Here is an 18,612-nt window from a genome sequence, read left to right as displayed (position 1 = left end):
GAATTCTGAAATGCTTTTATTAAATTATAATTTATTTTCTTTCAGCAGCTCTCTCTGGCTTATACTTTCCAAATCCTGTTCCTCATTTTCACCACAAACTTGAATCCTTTCACTCTTCATTTCTTTCCTAAACCCTCAGCCCTGAATTATCCACAAAATTATCTTTATCCATCTTAGTCTCTTGATAAAACAGTTCAACTCCACAATGCCCTCTTTTCTCCGTTCTCTTGCCCTTCCAATTTTCAACCTTGAATTATTCTCACCATCTGCTGTCTTTGCTACTACAAATAGGATGCTGAATGAAGCTGAAGAAAATCATGAAGGCTTGCTGAATTAGTCTGTGACATGTTTATGCTACATGATCTCAACTTCATTTGCATGATAGCAAGGCAATCCTTTTATACTTCCCTTATTGACCCATCATCCCTTAACCATAAGAGTTTCTCCAAACATTTTTGCACTTCCTCAAACCTCCTATAGTTCTTCATTCTCACTCTCCCAGCTGAGAATCTTGCTGCATATTTCATTGGAAAACTTGAAGCCAGGATCTGAGAACTCCCTCTGCTTCTGTGTTCCTTGTATCACATTATTCAGGTGTCTTCTGCCACTATTTCCTCCTTGGTCCTTGTTTCATATGAAGAAAGGGGCCTTTTACTTGTCAAGACAAACTCTACTACATGCATGGGTGATTCTATTCCATCCCATCTTATCCAGAAATTGTCCCTTCTATCATTCCTGCTCTCTCACCAATCTTCAATTATTCTCTGTCTACTGGCTACTTCCCTACTGCCTGCAAACCTGCCCATGTGTCTGAAATTCTAAAAGCAAATACACATGAAAAAACCACCACCAACTCCCATACCCCTACTATTCTACATGTATCATATATATATATATATATATATGTATATATACATATATATTTAAAATAAATGTACAATGATAGATTATGAGGAAAATATTTGAGAAAAGAAGAGTTTTAGAATGGAGTCCAAATAAGTGAGATCTGGAATCAGAGGATAGGGGTTGGAAAGTCAGCCACACCATATCCTATCTCTATGACTTTGTGAAGTTACTGTATTTTTCTTTTCCTCAAATTTTTTATATATAAAATAAGAATTAAGACTAAAGAACCTCTAATGTAATTTATAAAAGCAAATGTATGATCTGAGGTTTATCTTTTTTAAATACAGGAATATAAATGGTATTATTATTATTGGTTTTGTTGCTTTATTAATATCAAACCAATTTTGTATTTCCACAATGAATCCAAACTGTGATGATATAAAAACTCATTAATTAAAATGTTGCTATAAGCTCTTGGCTAATATTTTATTAAATATTTTTACATCATTATTCTTCAGTGATGTTCATCTACACTTTTCTGTTTTGGGGTTATCTCTTTTCCTGACTTTGCCATTAGGCTCATCTCTATGTGCCATAAAAGTCTAGTAAGATGCCTTGATTCGTTATTTTTGCATTTAAATTGTGCTTCTTTGAAAATAAAAAAGGTAGATTAGCATACCATGGTCCCAGTTTAGAATGGTCATTATACCATTTATAGGAGAGCCAGTAGTTTTCATTGTTGGAAGTACACAGGAGGGAATATTATTTGTCATGCCAGAGGAAGATAAGGAAAATATGACTTTCATTTCTCTCTTGGAATTTTATGAATTTGAATCCCAGTGGATTTATGGAGGCTTTACCACTTTTAAGCAGTTATAGAGGGGGAAAAACTGGTAGTGATATGTTCTTGGAGGCTTTATCCTGACAATGCCATTGTGTTTAGAAGAGCACTGGAAGAAAACAAAGTTTAAAAAAAAAAAAAAAAAAAAAGAAAGAAAGAAAAAAAAAGCCTGATTACTAAATGTACCAGATTCAATTAATGCTTCAAGCAATCTACATGAATTTATTAAGCTCCCACTTTGGACTAAACCCTGTGTTTCATACTAGGGATTAAAATTGTGAAACAGTCCCAAACTTCAATAACCTTATATTCTAATGGAGTAGACAAACATAGAGAAACATGAAGAAAATAAATATAAAAATACATATAAAGTTGGTTGGTTGTTTCAGTTGTCTCAAACTTTTGATGACCTCATTCGGGGTTTTCTTTGCAAAGTTATTGAAGTGGCTTGGTATTTATTTTTTCTAGCTCATTTTAAAAATAAGGAAACTGAAGCAAATAGGGATAAGTGACTTGCTCAAGTTCACACAGCTAATGAGACTACATTTAAACACAGACATTCCTGACTCCAAGACTGCAAAGTAATTACATACAAATTAATTTGGTATGGAAGGCACTAATAATTAAGATGAACCCGAAAGTCTTCATGTAGAAAGCATTATTTTTATTGCATCTTGAAAGAAGGTAAATATTTCCAGAGATTGAAGGGAGAGGGGAAAAAATTCTATACATGGGGAATATGCAGAGCAAAGCCATGAAAATAGGAAAGGGAGTGTCATGTGTGAGAGAGAAAGACAATAGGCTGAATTGTAGAGTTCAAGAGAGGAAATAATGTCAAATGAGGCTGGGAAGATTGACTGAGACAAGTTTAAGAAGGCTCTAAAAACTAAACAGAGGACTTTATTTATAATCTTGGAAGCACCAGGGAGCCACTGGAAATGATTGATTAGGATAGTTACATGCTCAAATCTGTGTTTGAGGAAACTTATTTTAGCAGGAGTGTAGAGGATAAACTAGAATGTGGAGAGATTTGAGGCAGGGGGTACATTAGGAGTCTTTTGCAATAATCTAGTGGTAATTGTGGAAGTAGAAAAATATGTCAAATATGAGAGATTTTGTGAATGTAGAAATGGCAAAATTTGGCAACTAATTGAATAAGTGAGGTGAGAGAAAAAGGAATCCAGAATAATGTGAAATTTACAACCTTGTGAGACGAGAAGAGTGATACCTTCCATAGTAATAGGAATTTTGGGAGATGAGTAGATCTCAGGGCGGGGGTATTCTATTTTGGATATATTGAGTTTGAAATATTTCCAGAAAGCCCCCTCCCCCTCCATTAATATATTCAATAGGCAACCTAAGCTTTGGGAATATTCACAGGAATTCCTCAAGATGGTTATTTATATATATATATATATATATATATATATATATATATATATATATATATATATATATCAAAACTACTTAACCTGTCATTTTGATCCCATATGGAGACACTGGAATGTGGGGGTCATGAAAATATCGGAAAAAGGAAAAAGTTTCTTAATGTAATGGCCAAAACTGATTCAAAATCAAACACCTAATGAACCCAAGATGTTTCTGGCAGTGCTTTGGGCTGCGTTGTGTGACGGCAGCCTTGATTCTGAACACATAGCATTCACACTTTATACTGCGTATGCATGGATACTGCCCAAAACACTGGGCTGAGATTTGAGATAGGGTTGCACATAAATACCTCAAGGAAAAAGGGGTCATGAGTAGAAAGATTTTAAGAATTTCTGATATAGATTTGTCTTCTTTATAAAGAAATACTGTCCATGTGTCTACATTATAATATCATATATGTATATATTCTATATTCTATGTATATGTTATATGATATGCACATATACCATGTGTATGTGTGTGCCCAAACATGTATATGTATACACAAACATATATATGTGTGTGTATATATATATATATACACACACACACACACACACATATATATATGTATACCATACATTCACATAGCTATAGATAAAGGTATAGATACTTCTTCCAAACCTCCCTATGAGGCAAATGCTATTATTATCTCCATTTTATGGATGAGCAAACTGAGGCTGAGAGGTTAAGAGATGTTTTTGTTGTGTGGCCATTTGTTTTCAGTTTGTCTTACTCTTCACTATCCCTTTAGGGGTTTTCTTGGCAAAGATGCTAGAACAATTTGATTTTCTTCTCCAACTCATTTTATTGATGAGGAAACTGAAGCAATTAAAAGCTAAGTGACTTGCTCAGCCTGAAGTCATATTTGAAATCAAGTCCTTTGGTCTCTAGAATTGGTATTTAAGATAAAAAAGCTAGTAAATATATAAGATAGAACTAGAAAAAATATCAACTGATGATCCATTTCCAAGATCATTTCAGAAATAATTGTATGTATTACATTTTTAGAATCAGTGTTATTGTTTGTTTATCATTTTCAAGGAGGACCAGTGACATAGAATGATATCTTGACTAAAGTAAATTAGATTTAAGAGAGACAGAGTTGAACACATTTGGAATGTGGAGTCCAGAATCTTTTATTCCTGTATTCTGGATGTAGAGATTTTAATAGAACAGAGAGTACCTACTGAACTTGATTCCTTAAGATCTAGAGACTCATCTGATACTTCAATGGGATTGCTGGCCAATGGGCCTGAGGATCCCAGCTTATCTACAAAGGATATAAAAGATTGAGAATAGCAATGACTATAGATTACTACAGAAGTACCTGTATTATTTGGCTAATTGACAATCTAATATGACACTCTTAGGCTGATGGGCAAGGAGAATTTAGATAAACCTTTAGATAATGTAAGTTTTCAAAAAATGTTTGCTTATAATATTTCATTTGATGTCACTCAAGCAATACCATTTGACTTAGGATTATATGGTACTTTAGTGGAAGAGTGTATATTTTAAAAGAAAGAATAGAATATCTTTCATGGTTTTTGGTTTTATGAAAAATAATTACCTCAGTATACAGCTAACTATATAGTATTCAAAAAACTATATAGTATTCAAAAAAATCAAATTCTCTAAAAAGACAAACATACCTTTTCATCTTTAGGATTAAATTATAAAATATAATTAAAAATAATAAAATATGTTTTACTGTAAAAAAAATTAGGAAAATAATATATACAAAGGAATTCTCCCTGCTCAGATTTTGGAGATTAAAATGTTCCCTCTAGAGTTAACACTAGATGAAGAGACAAATTCCAGTTTTTTTGAATCCTAATCTACTACCCCTTTGTGTTCCCCAAACCAGAATAGGCCATCTTGTTTTCATTAACTTGACTGCTTCACCTGTGCTATTGGAGGTCAAATTTGCTTGCTTATGCATTTTTAGGGATACAATATTCAAAATGTGTTGTCATTTTCCTATATCCTCAGAATTATTTTTTATTTGACTATTCCATGTTTTCTTACCACTAAAGGAAAGGAAAAGGAGTTCAGAAAGTACCTTCCTTCTTTGCATTTTACCTTCCTTATAAGCTGCTCGGTGTTTGCTGAATACCATAGAGGTGACTGGTTGGTAGCTATTGGCTGAATATGCATATTTCAATAATGTTGGCAGAAGTGAATTGAATTACATCTAAAGCTATTACTATACCAAGTGTCCTATTATAAGAGAATAGAATATTTTGTGAGATGCTGGATAAGTAATCAATATCTTATTTATTAATTAAGAATTTATGCCTTGACTATTTAAAGAAAAAAATGGATTTAAGGCCGCCAAGAGTACAGGGAATGTGACATTGAATTTGCTTTTACTTAGGTACTCTTTATCAGGTCAAATCTAAATTGGCACTTGCAAGTGAAATCACAATTTCATTGCCATCTTAATAAATGAAGAAAATTGTAATTCTGCTACTACAAAATAATAAATGGGGCCATATCAATATACAATTTCCCAACATCTTGTAGCAGAGGCTCCTAATATTCCTTTAATTCTCAGGAAAGAAATTACCTTTCTTCTCCCTGCCCTGACACCTTTAAAAGAAGAACTTATTTGTTTCTGTTTTATGTACAGATCACAAAGGACTAAAATCAGTTTCTAAGGTCAGTCTATCTATGCTTTCCTGCTTCTACTCTGAGAGAGTCAATTCTGGATTTCACTGCTCATTCTCTCACCTGTATGATTAACCCTTGCTCTGTTTGTCCCTGAGAGCTATCTAAAAGGGAAAAAAAAGACTAGGAAATTCACCATGATGAGTACTTTTCTCAACTCTAATTCTCTAAAATTCAATTTTATTAAATTTTAACAATTCAATTATATATATAATTCAATAATTAAATATTCAATTAAATAATTTAAATTTAAAATTCAAAAAATTCCTTCTAAAATCAAATCAAATCAAACCAAATAAAATTTTCTTTGTTGCTCATTTAAGTTTCTTCACAACCTGGATCCTCCCAGAATTCTTAAACATTAATGGTTTCTGATTATTATTATTTTGTGGGCCAAGCACAATGCCTTATATCTGGTGTTTCAATCTTGACACTCCAACTGTGGTCACTTAGCCCTTCACTGGCTATATGCCATACCAGAGATGCTTTCTTTCTCTCTCTCTCTCTCTCTCTCTCTCTCTCTCTCTCTCTCTCTCTCTCTCTCTCTCTCTCTCTCTCTCTTCTCTCCATCCTTTTTTTTTTATTTTGTTTTTTGATTTATTTATTTATTTTTGGTATATATGTGTCTCAGCTCAAGTGCATTTCTTTAGAGATGGTTTTGTGTGTTCACATAGCTGCTAACACCTACTTCTCTTAGATTACCTTCCATCACTTCTGTTTTTCATGTATGTGTTAATTTAAATATGCTGCCATATTAGATTGTAAGTTCCTTGAAGGCAGAAATTTTTTGCCTTTCTTTGCATTCTGAGCTTTTAACATAGTGCTTGAAGCACAGACTTTTCTATCCCCACATGCATTTGAACATTTCAACTATTGTCAACTTTTGAATGATACTGGACATAGATTCTAGATTTCTTCTTACTCATGATGAGTTTAATTTTGAATTCTACACTGCAGTGACAGCATAAAATAATTTAATCACTGCAGTCCTCTAAATAGGTTAAATCTCAAGATACTAAATCACTGCTAAAGATTTTCAAAACCCAAGTTTAATATTGTTGAAAATATATACACTGAATCTCAATTAAACAACATGAAAACGCTTGTTAGACATCACAACTAGAGCTTTTTAAATCTTTTCCATTCATAACTCCTTTAACCAGAGAAATTTTTTATGCAAATTCAGGTATGTAAGTATATAAAGTAGGCATATAAATCAAACATTTATTGATTAAAAAATCATAATTTTGTGACCATCACATTGAGTTATGGAACCCCATACAGAGTCATGCCCCACAGTTTAAGAAGCTTTGATCTAAATCATCACAGGTGAGTAAGAACTCATTAGTCCTGTAAGATTTCTTATTGTAGTAGTTTGGAAATTCGGAAAGGTAGAATCAAATTTTTCCTATGGTCACATGATACTACATGTTTGCTAGTCTATTTGCTATCTTTGATGAAGGGAAAATTTTGAGATATATGGAAGAGAAATAGTCCCGTGTAGAAAGGAGTAGAACCATTTTCTAATCAATTGGAGGTTCCAGATCAGTAAATATGTTACAATGGAGCTGAGAAGTATTAAAAAAGAAAAAGATTATTCTGTTTGGTGGTTATTTCTCCTTGCTGATATATGCGTGGACTTTGGTCAAAGTTAAAGGGTTATTGTTGCTTATTACATAACAAGTTATTATAGAACAAATGCCATTATGTGAAGTAAGACACTCTGAGTCACGGAAATATAAATATGCCCTGAGAAATCTAGCAAGGAAAATGAAGACTGATAAGAGAGTGAGAGTTTGAGGAATCATATTTCAATGGAATTTTTCCTGACACAAACTGACTTTGCCAATACTGTTCCCAGATGACTGTACTTAGTTACATAGAGTCCATGTTTACATATTTTAAAGAGTGAAATTTGTAATTTGATGGATTTTTAAAATGCCTAGGGCATTATGACATGGCATCTTCAACCTTATCTCTTAAAAATGCTGCTTTTGTACTTGGATATACATTTAGCAGAATACAAAAAGAAAGCACGTTTTCAATAGGATTAATGACCATTTTTGGTTCTAAAAAACTAATAATGAAACACCTCTGGTTTTCATTAGATGAAGGAGTATCTTAGAGTTATAAGATGTTATATATCTGGTCAGATCCATCCACTCTTGTAGATTTGAACAATATTCAGCTCATTTCTCAATGGAATGCTTAATAGATAATTACAGCAGCATAAAAAGGTATCAATAACATGTTTTTTAAACAAATGCATCAAAATATTGTTCTATTAAGCAAGTCAAATCAAGTTGAATTATTTGACCTTGGTTTCTTTACTTGCTTTTTAATTAATCAGCTTGGAGCTAAGGCTGATGAATAGACATGACAAAAACAATTTATTCCATCATAGATTCTTTGTAATAATGATATTGGGTTTTTCCTGGAAAATATTACAATTTAAAAATAAGTATAAAACCAAATACTGTGTACACACACATATATACATACTATAATATACACATATACTATAAATACACATATAACACATACATTCAAACCCAAAATACACAGCCTTCTTTGCTATATGATTTATTACCAGCCTAGATAAGGATGAGGAGAGCAGTGAATGATACATTTTCAGAAGATAGAAAAGCTCTTTCCAAAACTATTCATTTAAAATGATTTTGCTACAGAGGTTGAAATTTTATTATTGAATCAAAGCAGATTCACAAGTTTCAATTCATTTCTTCAAATTAGTCATCTGGGATGATTTTTCCACTGGTCTTTTGTGTGTTCCCAAACAACATAGATGGATCATAGAATTTATAACTGAAGAGTGATCATATAAGGACAACATTGTTCTATAAATGTTGCTACTAAAAATAAGAGTGAAGAATTGACTTGCCCAGGTCATAACAACATAAGTAGCAGAGATGGATTTTGAACACAGATTCTGATTCTTAGTCCGAAATTCTTTTTGTGATAATATATGGCTCCTTTCATTTTTTGCCTTTCAAGGCTATAGAGATGACCTGGGTGGTTCAGAAGCAGATTTAGAAATTGTGACATTTGGTTTCAAATTGTTCTCATACTTCTTTGCCATCTTGCTATGGGAAAATCATACAATCTCAGTTTCTTTGGGATAAAATAAGAATACTTATTTCACAGAAATTGGCTCACAGAGATATGAAGAACTTTCTTCACTGTTTTGCAAAACTTTAAATTATCATATCAACATGACATCATTGTATCCTTCCCCTCCCCAGCTTTGTGCCACAATCCTGCAGTATAGTGTAATTTCACTGAGGTCAGGAGGTATCTTAGTTGTCTTTGTATTGTCAACAGTACTTAAAATAAAGTATATATTTTGTAGTTGTTCTGTCATTTCAGTTTCTTCTGACTTTTTGTGCTCTCATTTGGGTTTTTTTTTTTCATTTGTTTTTGTTTTGTTTTGTTTTGTTTTTCCGAAAAATATTGAAATGTTTTTCAGTGTCCTTCTCTAGCTCATTTTAGGGATCCATAAACTAAGGCAAACAGGGTTAATTATTTTGCCCAGAGTCATACAGCTATTAAGTATCTAAGACTGATTTTGAATTAAGATCCTCCTACCCCAAGACCCAGTGCCCTATCCATTGTACCATCTAATGTAATATAATGGATACTTTTTATTTATTATATTACCTAATATTATATTATAATTTATAATTATTAATTATTATAAGAACTATGCTATCATGAATTTTCAAATGAATGAATCAGAACAAGATAGATACTGGCTTTGAAAATAAAGGATCTATGTTCAAATCCTGAATCTGATTTTTAACTTTGTGTAACTTGGGGCACATTACTTAACCTCCCTATGGTGAAGTTTCTTTGCCTATAAAATTATGAAATTGGTCTTAATGGCTTCCTAAGTCTCTTCTAGTGCTCTATCTCTAATCCTCTGATTTTCCCCTTTAAGGTAATCAGAGTTAAATGACTTACCCAAAGTTATAGAGCTCATAAATAGCTAAGGCTGGATTTGAAGCCAGATTCTCCTTCCTCTAGAGCCAGTGCTCTATCTACTACACCACTCACCTGCTTCAATCCTTTGATTTTAAGGGATTCTGTTTGAATCTGTAATGATTGTACAGACTGGCATGATTTACCAGTTTAAATCAGAACTTGATCTGTAATTTAGTTTTGATTCAATGAATGAGAATATGACTAGTTTTCAAGTGTTATTTTGTCACCTATTCAAAATAATTTTGAATGAGCAAAGTTATTTTTTAAATGCACATATTATTTCTTCTACTAAAGTCTATCTGTAATGTTTTATCCTCATGTTAAGTTTATAGAAATCATTAAAGTCACCTGGAAGCTTCGAAATTTCTTTGAAGTTGGAACTACATTGAGTTCAGGTCAAGTGATGTTTGTACATTTATCATTTGAGGACCAATACAGACATGTTTTGAAATTCTCTTCATTGCACAGCTGAACAATGGAAGATGATATCTTCTATAATATGGTAGCTCATGAAATCCATCAACTAAGGTGTGGAGGAATCACAGTCTATTTTGGAGAAAGGAATCTCTCTCTCTCTCTCTCTCTCTCTCTCTCTCTCTCTCTCTCTCTCTGTCTCTGTCTCTCTCTCTCTGTCTCTGTCTCTGTCTCTCTCTCTCTGTCTCTCTCTCTCTCTCTCTCTCTGTCTCTCTCTCTCCTCTCTCTCTCTCTCTCTCTCTCTCTCTCTCTCTCTGTCTCTCTCTCTCTCTCTCTCTCTCTCTCTGTCTCTCTCTCTCTCTGTCTCTCTGTCTCTCTCTCCTCTCTCTCTCTCTCTCTCTCTCTCTCTCTCTCTCTCTCTCTCTCTCTCTCTGTGTGTGTGTATAGCCTTGAAATATGAAAACATTGGGATTACTTAATACTTCACTTTAATGAAGTTCTTCCCCAAAGATTTATAATATATATTAAATTTGACTTAAAATCCAAGTATAAAATATTCAGAGAGAAGCTAAATGAATAAAGAGTAAATGAATACATCACTATCTTTATAGACACAGATAATTTCTTTTGCTTAAGAAACAATGGCAAATGAAGTTATAAATTGTTTATTATATACCAAGTACTGTGATAAGTATTAGGGGTACAAATATAAAAGATGGCAAGACTTTGGCCCCAAGGAGCTTACATTCTCAGAGGAAGAAATAACATAGAAAGGAATGGCAGCTAGGTAAGACTGTTTTGGTTTGCAAAGTCACAGTGATGAGTAGTGGACTCCCAACTTTTCTCTCCTTGTCTAGGGTACTGCCTTACTATATCATTGTAGCAGTACTAGAACATCATCTCAATCGTTCTAGTTAACAAGTTCAATCTCACTCATCCCATGTATCTCATCAATTGCCAGAAAATGGATGGCTATTACTATAACATTTCTCACCCACATCTTTCAAAATTCAGCTCAAACTCCACTTTTTGCCTTGCCTGGAGGAAAGGTATTTTCCTGATCCCATAGCTGCCTAATAACTATCTTTATTAACATGTCTTCCATCTGTACTGTAAATATTAATATGCACCTAGTCATTTACATATTACCACCTTGATTAGAATGAATATTCCTGGAACCAGGGTTTTATGTTGCCTTTCTTTGTATTTCTAGTGATTACTACAATACTTAAAATATTAAGGGTTTAGAAGAGGGTTCTTGATTGACTACCTAACTGAATGTGAGAAATATTGAAAAAGTTGAATTTATTAGATTTGATTAACTGATTGGATACAGGGTGAGTGAGGGATGAATTAAATTGTTCCTAGAAAAAAAAAGGGATCATTTTAAAAGAAATAAACATAGAACAAGTGATGAATTTTGAAGGAAAAGATAATGGATCATATGTTAAACTTAAGTTGTCTGAGATATTTGGGCAGACGTTTAGGATACAGATATAGACATGAGATTAGAATTCTGGAAAGAGATAAACGTTAAATAAGTAGACTTAAAATTCATCTAGAAGGTGATTGTAAGGAGAACATAATACAGTATCAAAGGGAGACTTTATTGCAAACTAACAAAGTTAAACATTAGGAGAAGAAAAGAACTGTCATGGGGTTTGTGGACTCTTGTTAATACATGCTTTAAAAATCACTTCAAGGAATTGGTTCAGCTGCATTCCTGCTTCTTCATTGTTCCAGGAATTCTGAGATGTTAACCTTCGGGTTCTCTAGTGCACTGAGTTTTACAACTTTATGCCTTTATCCCATGAACATAACTTTTCTATAACAACATGTTTCTGTAGGTGTTGGCAGGGAACTGAGTGATTTGTCAATATCATTCTTTCCTCATGTTGTTTCTGTAATGAGGTGAAGAAATTTGCTTATTTGTGTCATTTGAACAAGGAATAAATCTGTATATGTTTTTATTTTTTCAAGGTTTTGTATTTATCCGTAATTAGCTTATTTTGTTTTACATTTCTATTATCTGGTCTGTGGATTTGTGATATGGGCCTTCCTACTGATATTTATCAAAGCTGTTCCATAGACTTACATTAGCAACACAATTGATTCTGCTAATGCAATCTGTGAAAAACACAATAAAGAGTTAGAGGAGGGGGAGATGAGGAAAAAAAGGCAGATGGCACATATGATGTCTCATTTTTTCTGACAAAGATTATAACAAGGACAGAAAATGATATAACGTGAATCCATTGCGGTGACAAAGATTGTAATGAGAATTGGTATGAACATAACCTACTGCATTCTCATTACACTCCTCAGATTGTAATCTTCCTGTCCTCCTCTGAGGCTGCTCCTTTCCTGCTCTGACTGATAAGTCTTCAGACCGCGCTTGAGTTCAACCTGCTTAAAAAAATGGTTTCAAGGAGGATGGCCCATTAGGAGAAAAAAAAAAAAAAAAAGTAATAAAACCTGCAACATTCATGCGGGACCCTTAGTTTCTAGAAATTGGTAGAGAAAGGATATTTCATTTTCTATTCATAAGAATTTTATTAGTTAGTGCTTCAGTGAATAACAAAGTTTCACTAAAAAGTAGTCTATTTTATTCAGGAAAATAAAGCCTTCATGACAATGTTGTGTGTGACAAGGGGCAGGGAGAGACACAGCGTGGAAGAGAAAGCAACCAGGACAAATTTGGGAATGCTCAAGCAGTTTCAGTAATATTAAAATCTGGCTGGTTTTCCATCACATCCTTATGGGGAAATATATTCATTATTTAGTATGGAAAACATGTAGAGACTAACAGACAGATAGATGGAAGCGGAGAGAGAAACAGACAGAAATAGACAGAGCTAGAGAAAGAGATAGACAGAGACAGAGACAAGCAGAAAAAGTGATAGAGAGAGACAGGGACAGAGAGAGACAAAAAGAAGAAAGAGACAGAGAGAGAGACAGGAAGAGACACAGAGAAAAAGAGAGACACAAAGACAAAGAGAGAGACAGCAGAAAAAGAGAGACAAAGAAAGAGAAATGGCAGAGAGAAAGAAAGAGAGAGAGAGAGAGAGAGAGAGAGAGAGAGAGAAAAGAAAGATTTAGACAGAGAAAGAGAGACAGAGAAACACACAGAAAAAAAGAGACAGAGAGAGAGAGAGAGAGAACAGAAAAGAGACACAGAGAGAACATGAAATCACTTTGAAATCTGAATAAATATAATCAGTTAGCATTTTATTGTTTTAAAATACCTGAGAAAAAATAGTTGAAAGAAGGAAATTGGTTCCCATGGATAGACTTACGAATATAGAAGGCATTATGACACAGGGGCTAAGTAATAGAATCAGAATTCTCAAAGTATTACTATGACAAACAATTAACAAATTTGGTCAATCACTTAAATTATTTTAGAAGTCCATTTAGGCAAAATATCTCACAAACACATACACACACACACACACACATATATATCTGTCTATATACGCATATACATGCACAAGTTTATAAACATATACCACATTTGTATGTGTATACATGTATGTGCATAATGCACATATAAACACCTACATGTATATACACATGTGCATGCACATGTATGAATATACATATATAAATACGGTATATGTTTATGAACTTGTGCATGTGTATATCTATATATACACACATTCATAGCACAATACATTCCTTTATATGTGCATGTGTATATATATATATATATATATATATATATATACATATATATATATATACATATATATATATATATACACTTCAGCTTAAGGTCTCTCATGGATAAAATAGCAATGATTCTACCATTTAATCATATAATTCCATGTATTATTGTTCCTTTATTTGCATATATGATTTATTTTCCAATATAAATTGTATGTTTCTTGAGATAAGGATATGTCTTGTTCTTTTTATACTGGTTGCAAATGCATAGAAGTTATTTAAAATGTGTATATTGACTGAAAAGGGAGGTGAAGAAAATCAGATGGAATGAATACAATATTTTAGGAGAGGAGAAATTTTTGTCTTTATATTAAAAAGTATGTAATAACTTAACAATTAATTTTTGTCATATTTGGTCTTTAAAATGCCATCAGATGAGATAAGAAAACTGTCTTAAAGAACTGTGAGTAGCATATGATAGAGGGATATTTTAATTTAAGTTTTCTGACAGTCGTGTTTTCCTTTTCATCCTACTAAGGAAAACTCAGATTCATAGCAAGAGCTAAAAAGCATCTTAGAGATCATTTAACCAAATCCTTTTGTAAACATTCTAAAGTTTGCTTTATACTTCATAGGGCAACAATAACCAAGAATTCCAGAAGTGGAATGATTTACCAAATCTAGGCGATAAAAAGAAAACCATGAGGAATCCTATACCAATTCTATTGGAATTTAAGGTCTATGTGAGCAAAATCCATTGTTGTAAAAGGCACTGGTGAATGACCATGAAATACATTTGATGAAACACATGGAAAGTAGCCATGCTATTCATAATAATGGCAGAACAATGAGACTACTGATCATATGTCTTGGGAAAAAATAAAATCATTGCTGAATTAATGGAAGATGGAATACTCTGAGGTAATATTCTTGTCTTTGAACCTCCTCCCAGTCATCTGAAAAGCTCACTGCTCGTTGATCAGGGATGATAATGAACCTGGAACGAGGTAAGAATTAATTTTGGAAGATAAGTAATCACATATAGCTTAATCAAAACTTTGATTTAAAAAAAATACACAGATCCACACAACATAACTAATTTTCAGTCTGTAATTAAATGAAAGAGAATGGTTATTGATTCTATTGCATGCAAAACCTGTAAATACATTTTGGAATACTATACTTTGTTCTGCTCTCTGTATAGTCACATTACCAGTAGAGCTTTGCACATCTAATTAGTACTTTAATTTATTTTATTGCAGGGAATGAAACAGCACAGAAAGATCTTTCATAGAAAAGCTGCCAATAAATTTCCCCAAAGACTTTTTCTACCTGTGAAACAAATGTATATAATTTACATAGAAAAATAATCTCGTGACAGGATCAAGATTTGGAATCTTTAAATGTCTACATGCAATCCTGTAGCAAGATTAGTGTCAGACAATAGGTAATGATTGTGAAACAATAATAAAGAAAGTTTTGTTCAGAGACTAAGCATTCTATTAATATATACCACACAGAGAGATATACATTACATTTATTTCTGCCAGTGATTCTTTTTATTGGGTGCTTGCATCTTTCTAATGTATGTTGAATTGCTCCTGGGGGTATTTCTTTTTAAAAGATATCTACAATGTACTACACTGAATAACAAAAAAGAATTGTAAAGCAAACAGAGAAATCTGCATTATAGTCTATACTTTGGGAAAAATGACAGGGAGGAATCAATACTGATATTAAATGACAATATTAAACACGATATTACAATAATTTATTACATATAAAGATCAAATATGGATTCACATACACAGCAAGGAAGAAAAAGTTCACAGAACCACAAAATTTCAGAGCTAAGAGGAATCCTGAGTCATCTAGTCTTATACCACCTTAAAAACTATATGAAACAAATCATCCAGCCTTTGTCTGAAGCTCACTGCTGAAGGGCAGTGAGTTCCCTCTCATGGCAGCCCATTGTATTTTGAAATTCCTCTAATTGTTAGGAAGTTTTCTCCTGACTTTGAACTTAAATTTGTCCCTTTAATATTTGTATCAATTGTTCCTAGTTCTGGTCTCAAGAATTAAATGTAACAAATGCTATTCCCTATTCAACCTAGATAGCTTTTGCAAATCAATGGATCAGAATCCTACTCACAATCTATTGAAATAACACAAAAATATACTTGTGTGTAATATACATGTAACAAACACATACATATACATGCATGTATATATATATTATATGTGTTATACATACATATATATATATACATATATATATATATATATATATGAAATCACACATATAGACATATATTTTCTTCCAACAATCTCCCCTTCTTCCTTCCCAATTTTTTTTGTTAGAAGCTCCAAGTAAGGAACTTCCTCTTCAAAAATAAATTAGTTCCATCTCTGAAATATGGTCTTGGAGATTTTCCAGGAGATATTTAAAACTTATATGATTTTTCCAGTGTCACACAGATAGTATATGGGAATCTGGAGGTGAAATGAGGTCTTCTTGACACCAAGGCCAGCTCTGTCTCTCTCTACTATGCTATGCTACCTCTTAATATATCATTATTTAATTCGAAATCCTGTGAATTTATTAGAACTGTAATTAAGTGGAAAATATTGAATGAAGTTTGCATCTCTTCTGAGAAGTGAAAGTGACATTTTTATACATACATAAGGAATTCAAGCACATTATCAGTAATTACAGGATTGTTAATTTTCATGATATTTTCTTCTTTCAGAGAAATAAATGGGAGGGGAAGAAACATGATACAATGGAAATATTTGTTATGCCTCTGCTATTTTTGTAGCCTCATTTTCCTTTTTTGTAAAATGATTGACTCAGAATTGAAGATACTTTTTCTGGTCTAAAAATTAATGTTATAACTAGAAAGGGGAAAATAGCCCTCTATCACAGAATGTTGCATTTGAAAGGTGCTAACAATATGACTGATACTTCAGCAATATATAAATAAATTTAATGGAGTAGAGCCAAAATGGTGGAGTAAGTCAGGAGTTCACCTAAGCTCCTCCTAATTTTAACCAAGAACTTTAAAATAGTACCTCAAAATGAATTTTATACAGGGAGAACCCCAATAAAAGGACAGGATGAAGCAACTTTTTAGCCCAAGACAAATAAGAAGGTTTATAGGAAAGGTCTGACATAGGGAGGTAAGAGGAAAGCACAGTGCAGAACAGGTGTCCAGGGAAAACCAGCAATAGATCGTGCCCCAGTAAGCCAGCAGCAAGGACTGATGTCTGTGTAAGTGAAAAATGAGGCCCCAAGCCCCAGTCCCCACTGTAAGCCAGCAACAAGTCTCTGTCTGCCTCTGTAGGCTTTGGGAGCAATAGAATCAACAGCAAAGACTCCCAGTACTCTTAGCCCAAGAACAGGGAGGCCATCAACAGGGAGGGGGCTGACAACTAGTCAGTAGGAGATTATAGGGATGCTGGGTGTAGAATTCTGTCATATTGCCCAAGCAGAGATCCAAGTCACAGACCTGGGATACAGTCACAGAGTAAGAAGGAGCACCAGCACATTACATGTTCAAACAGAAGGGAATTGAAATACTGGTCACAGTTCCAGGGCAGAAAAGAATGCTTATAGTCGCAGAACAGAGTGCAGGTCAGGGAAATTGTGACCATACAACTCCTTAGATCCTAATAACTGAAAATCTTAGTCAGAAGAACCAAAAATCTTACAAGTCCCCAGAATTATCTCTAAAAACATCAGCATGAAAAATTTGAAGATTAAGATTGTGTCCCCTCTACCAAGACATAGACACCAAATTTAATGTAAAATCAAAATTAAAATAAACTAAAAAACAAAGAAACAAACAAATGAATGAATAGGCTGTAAAAATGGGCAAAACTAAAACTGAAGAATACAGTTGGTAATAGGGAAAATTAAAAAAAAAATTAAAGAGGAATAAAACAAGGTCATAATAGCTATATAGGAAGCTACAAAAAAGTGTAAATTGGTAAAAACAAAACAAAACAAAACAAAACACCCAAAAGTAGCTCCTCAAACAAATCAAAAAAGATTTTAAAAGTGAAATAAGAGACTTTTAGGGGTACCGCCAAGATGGTGAAGTGAAGCCTGGAAGCTGATCGCACTCTCTCAATTTCCATCACAAACCACATGAAACAAAGCCTTTGGATAGAGTCTGATGGAAAGAAAACATACCCCAGCTCAAAATGAATTGGAAAAACTTCAAGAAAGATCAGTCTCATTGGGGTAAAATGAAAGCAAATAGCAGAGTAGATTAAAAAACAGAATCCTACAATATCTTGTTTACAGGAAACATTTGATACAGAGAGACATATATAAAGTTAAAAGTCTGGAAGAAAATTTATTATGCTTCAGCTGAAGTAAAATAGCAGGAGTAGCAATTCTGATCTCAGAAAAAGTAAAAGTAAAAAAATAAACCTAATTAAAAGAGAGAATTTTTCATCTTGAAAAAGGCTAGCATAAACAATGAAGTAGTAAGAATACTAAATGTATATGTACCAAGTAGTAGAGCATACAAATTCCTAGAGAAGATATTAAGCCAGTTACATCAAGGAATAGCAAAAACTATATTAGTGGGGGACCTTAAATTTTCTTCTCAGAATCAGACAAATCTAACCACAAAATAAATAAGAAAGAAACTAGGGAGTTTATTAGGATCCTAGAAAACCTAGATATGATAGACCTCTGGAGAAAATTGAAGAAAAACATAAAGAAATAAACCTTT

General features: G+C 33.1%; 1 long non-coding RNA gene across 1 annotated transcript in view; it reads left to right on the top strand.

Moving 5' to 3' along the window:
- Positions 1 to 15,135, top strand: part of LOC141546385 (uncharacterized) — a 158,814-nt gene extending 143,679 nt beyond the window's left edge. The window contains exon 3 of the long non-coding RNA XR_012483291.1: positions 14,503 to 15,135. This is a non-coding gene — a long non-coding RNA (uncharacterized LOC141546385). The remainder of the gene's footprint in view (positions 1 to 14,502) is intronic.
- The last annotated feature ends 3,477 nt before the right edge of the window (positions 15,136 to 18,612 follow it).

Source organism: Sminthopsis crassicaudata, chromosome 6 (assembly GCF_048593235.1).
Source record: "Sminthopsis crassicaudata isolate SCR6 chromosome 6, ASM4859323v1, whole genome shotgun sequence".
Classification (NCBI taxonomy): Eukaryota; Metazoa; Chordata; class Mammalia; order Dasyuromorphia; family Dasyuridae; genus Sminthopsis; species Sminthopsis crassicaudata.
The sequence above is the reverse complement of the archived record's forward strand: the minus strand, read 5'-3'. Positions and strand labels throughout refer to the sequence as shown.